This window comes from Passer domesticus, chromosome 1, assembly GCF_036417665.1.
Source record: "Passer domesticus isolate bPasDom1 chromosome 1, bPasDom1.hap1, whole genome shotgun sequence".
Taxonomy (NCBI): Eukaryota; Metazoa; Chordata; class Aves; order Passeriformes; family Passeridae; genus Passer; species Passer domesticus.
This window is the reverse complement of record NC_087474.1, coordinates 155,694,626-155,702,996: the sequence shown is the minus strand read 5'-3', so window position 1 is coordinate 155,702,996 and position 8,371 is coordinate 155,694,626. Positions and strand designations below refer to the sequence as shown.

The 8,371-nt window shown below is 35.4% G+C and overlaps 1 long non-coding RNA gene across 1 annotated transcript; it reads right to left on the bottom strand.

Moving 5' to 3' along the window:
* Nucleotides 1-1,726: 1,726 nt before the first annotated feature.
* On the bottom strand, nt 1,727-2,462 carry LOC135290154 (uncharacterized). Its single transcript, XR_010352862.1, has 2 exons — nt 2,350-2,462; nt 1,727-1,951 (listed from the first exon to the last, which is right to left on the bottom strand). It is a non-coding gene; the product is annotated as an uncharacterized LOC135290154 (long non-coding RNA).
* Nucleotides 2,463-8,371: the final 5,909 nt, after the last annotated feature.

The following is an 8,371-nucleotide window of genomic DNA, read 5'->3' as shown; positions in this document are numbered from 1 at the left end:
AGCGCTAAAGCAGATGTAAAATATTTCCCACTTGAAAGCCAGATAGGTAATTGTCCTTTTCTTCTGTGATTTCTGAGGAAATCTCTCTTTTTCTGATGTTTGTGATGTACTACTAAGAAAATTCTCTGTGCCATTATCAGTAAGCTGAAGGTTTTTGAAATGTCAACTATAAAGTAAGGCTGTAAGTGTGTTAAGGGTTTTTTTTTCCCATAGGTAACAGAATTTTGTAGATATTTTAACAGCTTCAGGACACCAACAGAAAATATTTTTTCTCCTACCTTCTGATGTGATTCCTTTGAATCCCTTACTAAACTGAGCATGGATAAGAACTGACTTTCTTTTTCCATCCGTAATGGAGACAGAGTGGATGTGCTGTAGCTGGTTAGGACTGGGATGGAAATTGAGTGGGACCTCTGCTGGCTTTGTGCAAGGCTGGTATTTAGAAGCTGCAATCGTAATTGAAAAAGTTTGAATTCTCATTTAAGTACAAGACTTACATCACTTTAGCTAAGTGTGTAAGGCTTAAAATCAAAACAGCAATGCTGAATATCTTTCTCATGAAATAATAATGCAAAATTCAGATTTGAATTTCAGATTTGAAATTCATTGGTGAATTTCATTCACCCTGTACTGTCAGGGTCTGCTTCAACCAATGGAAATAAGCAGATTTTAATGAATTTGGTCTCTTTTTCTATGCTTATATCCTCAGTAACAGAAGAGAAAGCAAAAAGCAGTTAATTTTCTAGCTACTAGATAATAAATAATAAATAAATAATAATAAATTGATAATAAATAAATTTGCAATCTAGTAATAGTGATTGTTAGTATAGATTCCTTTTTTTCAGGGGAAGGAAAATGTCATCTTTCAATATAAATATACTATAATACAAAGTACTCTTTAACCAAACCTGTGTGACTTAAGGCAGTAAGAATTCATTCCATTTTGAGATGGCATCACATAAATTTAGATGTCTACATGCTTGTGTCTGTAAGCATTATGGATATTTTCTAAGTCTGTCTGATGAGTGTTTAAACTTGAATTGTATCCAGCAGAACTCTAAAGAATTTAGTCAGTAGATCTTACACACTATCTTATAAAATATTTCAGTTTATTTTAAGGTAGACCCCCACTTATCCCTTTAGTCAGCTAAATATCTATCTAGACTCCACTGTTGACAGAGACTGGGGTTTAGAATGACTGTTCAGTTTCTGTTGTCTATGACTAAGTGTTTAACATCATTTTACTAAAGGCTGATATGTTACTTGGCTTTCAGGTCTGGGAAATAAGGAGGCCATCTGAATCAAAAAGTTGTGGAATTCAAACCAAAGGATGAATTACCTAATCACAGTTAGGTTACAATAGCTGCATGTCCAAAACTCCCTGTTTGCTGGTCCTTAGGGTCAATGGAAGGAATAGAAATAGCATAGCAAAAAAATCTTTAATTCATAAGCACTGTCAAAGGCTAAGAATTTTTACTTAGGTAGTAACAATGATCACCTGCTATTTAATAAATTTTAAAACAGTAATACTTTTTTACATTTCTGAGTTTATAGTGAGCACAAAAAAAAATAACACACAGGCTAAGACAGAATCTTCATACTTGGAAATTATTACTTTTCAGAAAATAAACATGCACATTTTGTATATCTTAGCTTCAAGACTTGATTTTGAGACTTTCAGCTTCAAAAGTGTTTTACTGCTGAGACAAAGAACTTGCAAATAAAATTATCTTCACAATTCTGTTTATTCTGGGGCTGAAATTTAATAGAAGGAAACATAGAATGGATCCATCATATTGACCACATTCCCTTTACTGGTGGCCACAGCTACAAGATGGCTCCACAGCAAAGCCCACATGGATGGTGTAATGCTAATCATTGAAGGTGAGGGATGAGGGATGGTTGCAGGGGAGGTACTGTTGCAATGCTGAAACTTGCTGGCAGGAAGGCACTGCACACTGAAATAATGAAGCATTTGGTACTGTTTAAAAGCAGAGAAAACTGGGATTGTGCTAAGAGAATTAAGGGCATTGTCAAAACACGAGCAGTCCAGCATGCTACAGATGAGGTGACAGCACAGAAATGTCATGCAAGACAAAAGCCATCACAGAAAACCAGAATAAGTACCGAGGGCTGGGACACAACTGCCATCCAAACTTTGGAGCTTCACTTAAATCTCCAGGGAAAATTGCCTTGTTTAAGCAACTGAATTTCTTGAGATAAGCATTAAAGATTTATATTGCTCTGTGGAAAATATTGCTCGGGCTTCTCTGGAGGGCAATAAAAAATGCCCAAATTACATCTTCCTAAGAAACATTCCCAGAAGAATCTCTATTGACTAAACTTTACCTGTGTAATCCTGCCATACAGAAGAGCTCCTGGCAGTAAAATATTGTAAGCTTTCTAGCAAGCTTGCAAGGCCTCAGGACAGGCTTGTCAGCTTTTCTCTGTCTGAACCTCTCCTGACCTGGTTGCAGCTTTGTTGTACTTGATTTATGTGTGACAGCAATTTCTCTAATTAACCAGGTGTCTGCAATTAATTTGATTTACTTTTGTTTATCAAGAGTCAGAATTTTATACAGCTGACAATAACAAGAAGCTGTTCTTTGCAGAATGCATAAGCTATGATTAACAAAATGATAGGTAGAGAAATGCAGGTCTTGTAAAACAGTAGAGGCCTTGAAAAGTGGAGACATGGATGGAGCTGGGTATCAAACGAAGGGCCTAATGTATAAAAGCATTTTACAAAACATTAAAAATTACCCAGAATGATCCTGGAGAAGACTGATAACTTATTAATCCCAGTGGAAGATTCTGGGTGCTGACAACTATCCATAGCATCCCCATCAACATTGCCTAATATCTTAGGTATTAGTGCCTAATGTATTTTAATCACCCATGAGGAACTGAAAAGAGCATTTCAAACTTTTTTTTTCACTGGTATTGCCTTTATTTTCCTTATTGAGCCCTATGCAAGGACTGGGTTGGCAGAGAGAGGGCTGAAACAGCCCCAGTGTGAAAGATGTTCTTTGCCTGGCTTGGGAAAGGAGTTAAAAAACTTTGAGGGATTTACCTTAAGTGGATTTTTGAGCATTTCATTAGCCATGGGATACTGGGAAGATCTTGGCAGCCTCGCACATATGATTAAGTGAAAATTAAGAATCCATTTCATTCTACATTTAGACATTAATTGAGGTGTTAAAATCATGAGTATGACTGTTTCAAATTGTCTCATAGAGAGAAATCTGACTCTAGCTTGATCTAAGACCTAAACTATTTTTAAAGTTACTTCTCTTTACTGTAAGCAGAACCTGAGATAACCAACAAAGAAAACTACTTAAAATGCTAATTTTGGACGAAATTAATCCAGGTGTAAGGTTGACTATCAAGTTAAGTTCTGGTAAATTAAGGCTATGAGGATGTCAGCAGTGTTCAGTATGGTGGATTACCTGCTAAAATCATTATAGAGATTGAAGCTTCACATCATTTGCAAACTAAGTGAAAGTGCAACTTTCTAGGGCAAAACTCTTAATATGATTGACCTTCATGCATATTAAAGGCTGATACAATGAAGTTGTGTTCAATTTGATAAGAATGTGTCTATTTCAGAGTGATCTTAACCAATATATACACTCTGGTCATTCTGTACCCTGAGGTTAATTCTTGTGATCTGTGCTGGTTCACATCCTACCTGTTTAGAGTAAAATAACTTTTGCAGATGACCCAGGATGAGACTGAAATTTCTCACTGTCTTAGGGCCGCTGGATGTTGGGCCTAAAGGTTTTCAATGTAGGTAAATGTATATTCAAGTCCTTTGTTTCTGTCTCTAACATCATCACTTCACTAATTGCAGTCATCCTATTTTTGGGTAATTACTAATATTTATTTCTTTTTCACCCCATTGAGAATCTAAACCAATAGAAGAAAAAAACAATGAAATAAGAACCTGGGAATGTAACTCCCATTAGTCTTCAAATCTTTCATTAATCATTTCCTACTGTTTCTAAAAGATGTCATAATTGTATTCAAAAAGTGATTTATTGTAACTTAAATCACATAATTTGATTTTTTCATGACCTTATCACAGACAGTCTTACAATGACTTTTGTTATGTGAACAGTGATCTATGGATATATTCAGTAGTGCAGCTGAGATTTCATAGACCAGTGATTAATGATGGGTTCAGGCTGTCCATTGTACATCCTCTGCTGTGGCATAAACACTATATTCCCAAGTCCAGAACTGTGTGTAAATGTACAATCACAACATAGCTTGATGTCATAGTGATGACAGGATATTTTAGTTGTAATTAATTATTTTATTTTAACATTCACTTTAACAGAGTTAAAACAGCAGGAACATCTTAGTGTAGGACCTAAAACTAAAACACTCTGGGAATGGTCCTCAAACCAACAGCCACCAATTATGAGTGAAATTAATACCTTATAATGAAATGCTCTTGAATTCCAAGAATTAATATTTGCATCTGGGTCCAATACACTTATCAGATGTTTGAGCTGCCTGAATTCTATTCTACTGCAGACAAAAGCCCTAACTCAGTCCTGCCTTTTTCATGCATTTTCTGTTTCTCCAAGACATAGTATTGGGGCATCCACAGTTATCTGGTCAATCTGTCTCAGTATCTTGTCACTCTTATCACAATAAATTACTTTCCCACATTCAGTCTAAATCTGCCATTTTTCAGTCTAAATCCATTGCCCCTTGTCTCATCCCTCACCAGTCCTTGGTGTTATTCTGTCTTTCTTTCAAAATTTTTTTTTAATATATTAAAAGGCCACAATAAGGTTTTCCTATGGCTTCTCCTAGCTGAAAAATCCCAGCTTTCTTGGCCTTCCTTCACAGGAGAGGTGTTCTGGTCCCGTGGTCCTTGTCATTCTCTTCTGGAACAATTTGGGTGATGCCCATGTCTTTCTTGCCCTGGGGCCTCCCGATCTCTTATTCATTGGGACGGAGGTCTTTTGATCTTCCAGGACGTGATACTTGAACATGAACATATTTATCCCATCTAATATGGGATAAAACCCTTTTTCCTCCAGGGTTTTATCCCATGGAACACTTGTAAGCAGATCTCCTTGCCTTCAGGATCCTGAACTCCACCACCTCCTGGCCACTGCAGCCACAGCTGCCTTTGATCTTCACACCTCTGATGAGCCCCTGGATCCCAGTGAGTGTCAATTTACCAATATCATTAATGTTAACTCCCAAGCAAGCCTAAATATTTAAAATCAAAGGCAATTTTGCAATTTCTTCTTGATTTCTGATGAAAATGTTTAACAGCATCAGTCCCACTATCAATCCCTGTAAAAGTCCTCTCTTAATAATAAATATTTTTGAATGTTTTCTATTTCTTAATAAAACTAACTTCAAGATTTAATATTGCAGAGGGTGTTTTTTCTACTACCCTTAAGTTCTCCTGCTATCTTTCTTTTTCACTCCTGACTAATTTCCTTGCACTCCCAGAATTCAGCAGTCCAAGAGGTTTGATCTGCAGATTGCTAATCGTATTCTCTATCACACTGACGGAACAAAGATAATTAGAATAAAAATAATATCTTCCAGCAACTCAAAATCCCCCCCTCCAATTCAATGAATATTTCCTGCATGCCATTGATTTATACTGGAGGAACAGCTTACAGAGCATGTGGTTTATTATACAAAAAAAGAAAGAATTAAATAATATTTCCATTCATTTCACACAGAGGGTTAAAGAACACAGAACTAAAAGAGTAATGCAAGATCTTGAGAAACATTGGTTCTTAAACTGTGACCAAATAAAAGCACTACAAACTTCTGCTAATCTAGATTTCATTCAGGGTCACAGGGTCTTGCTCCAAATATTATAGTGCAGTTAAATGTAGCTGAGAGGCTATTTAATCCTTGCAGAGAGATATTGTAAAAATGATCATAAAAACCACATGAAATTGTGAGCTTAAGGAGGAAATTATGATCTGGGAAATTTATAGAATGGATGAAAAGAAAGTTCATGTTCCCCTTACTTTTTCCCTAGCACTAAAGGCACAACTATTTTAGAGAAAAGTCTTAGTAAGAAATACAGGGATAAGAATTAAGTTTTTCCTATTTATGATTTGGAGCAACTCCAGGTTTCACCATACCATTGCTGATTGTGATCAGATTGAACTAATTTCTTTGTAGGGATAAACTGTGATTATTCATTTCTCTTCAAAAAAGAAGGAAGAGAAACAAAAGTTAACTGCATCCTACTATTTAATTTTTTCATCTCCTGTAGTGAGATCATGCTTTTAAAATTATTTTCTGACAACATTTCATTGGTAACTGCATATTACAATAATTATTTCGCTGAAAAAAGACTTATCCCACTACACTACACTTATGCAGACCAGACTACAGACAGAAAGAAACATAAAAGTCAGGAAAGGAAATTTCTCATAATCATGGATTTTACAAGTTTCTGTCAGAATTCCCAGTAGCAGCCTTAACATCACCAAACTGCTCTTTTATATGTATTGGTGAGAATAACAATTGAGGTGACAAGATGAGTAAGCAGTGGGCACATTGACATCACTCAAGTAACAGTGCCTCAGCACAGTTTAGTTCTCTTGACCTGGGTTTAATTCCTCATGCAGAGTCAACAGTGAGCAGGAAAGGTTGCTCTGAAGATAAAACAAAACAACTTTTTTTTTTTTCTTTTTTTTTTTTTATGTGGGTCCATGAATAATCTCATCTAGTGAGTGGCATCCCTGCCCATATGAGAGGGGTTGGAGCTAGTTGATCTTTAAGGTCCCTTCCATCCCAAGCCACCTGTGATTCTGTGACAGATGAAGGCTGGAGAGGTCTCTATAAGCTCTTTACAGAGATGGGCAGGCTCTTCCCACTCAGAGTGTGAGTGACACACAGCTCAGAAGTCCTGTGTGCACTTTGGTGCTGCTTCCTCCCCGATGCCATTCAGTGCAGCTCAGAACTCAGACCACAAGAAAAATTGCTGCACTTGACTGAGCCAAGAGAAACCAATTATATTAATAATGGGAATATTCTGAAAAAATGTTCTGCTTCACCTAGCTTTAAATGGGTCTGTTTTCCACAGCTCATCACATTTCCTGCTGTATCCAAGCTGAAAACTTCACAGTTGTTTGGTTTGGGGTGGCTTTTTTTTGTTGTTTCTTTTTGTGGAGTTTGTGTGTTTGGTTTCTCTGCATACTTTTGGTTAACATAGGCCTTTTCAAATACCATGTTTTTCAAATAAATCTATCAATATTTTGGAAAACACAAAATACTTCATACAGCTTTCATTTTGCATGTACTTATGTAATTGTTAAAACCTCATTAAAGCTGCAACAGAAAATGTGATGAAAAAGGGAAAATCACTGTCATTATTATTCATAAAAATTCTCATTTTTTAAAAAAGACCTTATTTTCTAACAAAATTTGTTGTGCGTGAAAAATGATGTCTTTTTTTTCCAGTCACTGTGGTATAGTTATTTATTTTTCACTTCATGTATTATAAATGATAAATTACATTAAGCATACCAGAAAAAAAAAAGTTATCTAAATATTCTTTTGCTTTAGAAGATATTAACATTGCACTGAAATGAATTTTTATTTATCGAGTGTTAGTACATTGTTTTCTGCAATGTTGTCCTAAAAGAAAAAACAGAAGTAAAATTGTGCTATCAGGTTTCCTGTTAATTAAGTAACCAAATATTTATTGTCATAACAGTTTTCTCATGTTGAAATTTTTAACTTAACAGCTTACATTATTGCATTCTGTTCTATATAAACACATCCTTGTCTTATCTCCATCTGTGACTAGGTTTTATTTCTGTTATTACAAGTTGTTATTTTTCTCCATTCCTCAAATCAGGTAAGAAGAACTTGTTTGTTTCTTTTCTGTTGACACCCTCTTACACTTAATTGCCTTTTCAATCTAATTTATGCATATTCCTAGACTGTCTCCTTCACACTCTCCAAGTTTGCCAATTGTGATTATTTAAAATAAAATTAATTCTTTTCCAGTGTTTTGAAGTGGACAGCCTCTATTCTTAATTCTATCTAGCCTAAAAAGAAGGGAACTTGAATAACACCAAACATGCTACTCTATATAGAAATTATCAGATATAATGTAATTCTGTTTGCAGGGTGCATTGACACCTTGGTTTTGTCTAAATTCTGTGTGAAGTTTGGATATGATGTGGTTCTTTTGGACTTCACTATGGTTTTTGTTAGAACCGAAAGAGTTTATTCAAACCAAAACTGAGGTTTGTTTGTTGTTTTGTTTGGTTTGCTTTTTTGGGGTTTTGTTGTTTTGGTTTGGTTTTGTTTTGGTTTTTTGGTTTGGTTTTATGTTGATTTGGTTGTTTGGGGTTTTTTTTTT